Here is a 2,543-nt window from a genome sequence, read left to right as displayed (position 1 = left end):
TATATGTAATAATAATAAAAACTCAGATATGTAACTTTAGAAACACTAACATTTTTTCAACGTTCAACGAATATATATAGGCCTATTCAAGATTCATTTCATTTATTGTCCAAAAGTGTAAATACTAGGCGGCAAATATTTCATTGCAAGGTTACAAAAATATGAGACATGTATTGCTAGCTTAAAAGTTACCATTTCCAATCTGGAATGTATGAACATCGTTATGGCCGGCTTGAAAGAGAACGATATTAAAATCCTTGAGACTGGGGATATAGTCAAAAACGTATAGCATTCCAGTAGACAGCATCGGGTACTTGGCGCAGTGTGAATGGGAAAGACGCACAGGAAAAAAAATCGGCAAGTGCGCCCGGAAAAGTTGCACGAATGACGCCACAGACAGAGCCCATGTCTACGTCGATAAATATTCTCAAAACTGGTCATTCTACTTCATCATACCATTTTGTCACAAGTGTAATGAAATTAGCGAGAACGAAGAGTTCAACCTAGTCAGTGGGGCAGCAGCTCTTGTACGTAAAATACCCCCGGAGGTAAGAGATGCCAAGAAATGAGACAAATAAGAAACTTTTTTTTCAAATAGACTTAGACTTCAAGAACAGCTAGCTGCTTCAGTTAAGATTTTGAAGACTAATTCAATGATGTGGACATAATACTGTAGCCATAATGTCATTGGAAAACATTCGACGTTCAACATCCTACACCGACCAACCTTCCATCCAAAGAATAGTTCCAAAACAATCCACAACATTAATGTCTTCTGATTTCGTAACACGTTTAAGCTCAAGAATTTAACATCATACACAGTGGCGTATGTAGGAGTCTTGAAATGGGTGGGGGCGGACAGGGGTGGGTCGAAGGTGAAGTGGGGTTCTCGATGATTAAATGAAGGGCAGGGCTGGAGCCAGTGAGAAGCCGGGGAGGGGGGATCAGGGCCCCACCTGGGAGAACTTCCCCTCTCGTCGGAAAGAAAAAAAAACACAATTCGTCGAGGAGAAAAAAATGCAGATGCTATTCTTTACACATTAGTAGACTCTAAAGTCCACTAAATAAACCTTTAAAGCCCAAAATTGTCATATTTTCGGCACCTGGAACACTTTGTAGAGATTTTGAGCGACACCCGACTACGCCCACTTTTCTCTGTACGGGAAAACCTCGATAGGGGACTAATGTGCCCGACGGGGACATATTGGATCCCCTGTCTGGCAAATCCTGGCGCCAACACTGGTAAGGGGTGCTCGTTCACAAAATAAAATATTATAAGGTGATTTGTATCTACTTAAGCTTAATTTTGTTTGCTTTGAACATTTCCAGTAAGGGGGAGGGAGTGGGTGGAAGATCAGGAGAGCCTCGCCACCCTTGCGCATCACGCTATAGATGCGCGCCTGATCATACATATTGAAGATCTCCCTATACAGATGGCACCCACGAATTTTTTTCGTAGGATAGTCTCATGGATATCATGAATTAGTCATAATTATTCTTATTATTTTGCGCATGCGCTATTTTCTCATCTGTGTCAGCCTGAATGATCAGCTGTTCTGTACCTCGTGATGGGACCTAGTTTTTAGCCATTGTATTTGAATCAATGCAAAAATAAAACCAGTGATTGATTTGAGCCTATTGACTCAGATTCTGAATTTTAATAAATTAGCTAAACTGTCGGGAACACAATATTATGGGATAATAAACATCAAACAAAAAAAAAAGAAGAGTTTGGTGGAGGGGTATGTATCGGCCGAAAACTAGGTCTCATCGCGATGGACAGAGCAGCTGATCAGGCATGACACAAACTTGAAAATAGCGCATGCTCAAAATATGTTCAATAAGGATGATTATGCATAATTCATGAGATTTTGCTAAATTATCCTACGAAAACGCGGATTTTTATTTTTATTTTATTTTATTGTTATAGCTCTAACAGCTGCACTACAGTAGTACAGCTGACTTGAAGAGGCCCTCTAAAGATAAACAATACATAAAAATATATACAATACATTAAAAATCCAAGTAAGTAAAAGCTTCATTGCAGTAAAGTTCAAAAACTATATAATAAATAAAATATTGAATAAATATTGTAACATTCATTAAAAATACAATAAACTTTAAAATTCATTATAAAATTACAAGGTGATGGTTAAAATCAGAATTTTATTTAGGTTTAGGGATAAAAAAAGAGGCCTACAGTTGTCGAACGAGTACGCATACCCTCGCGAGTAATGGGTTTCAAAAGGCGATTGAGGTAATCAGGTGCAGAACCAGTGGCTGCTTTAAAAGCTAGGCAGACAAGTTGAAGAGCAATTCTGCTAGAAACATTCAATAAATTTAGAGTTGAAAGGAGAACAGAAGAACGGGTACGAGGGTGGCAGTTAAGAATTATGCGCAAAGCACGGTTCTGTAAAGAGTAGTCGATATGCGGAAGTACAATAGTATTATATAACAAAAGTTTGGTTTTGGTGTCAATAATTTTGTGAATGCGCCCTAATAAAGAGAGTGAATAGCCAAGTTTACTTCGTAGGTGTCTAATA

Source organism: Anneissia japonica, unplaced genomic scaffold (assembly GCF_011630105.1).
Source record: "Anneissia japonica isolate Jap-2015-1 unplaced genomic scaffold, ASM1163010v1 scaffold4002_len83174_cov231, whole genome shotgun sequence".
In the NCBI taxonomy this organism is placed as follows: domain Eukaryota; kingdom Metazoa; phylum Echinodermata; class Crinoidea; order Comatulida; family Comatulidae; genus Anneissia; species Anneissia japonica.
Note: the sequence above shows the minus strand (reverse complement) of the source record.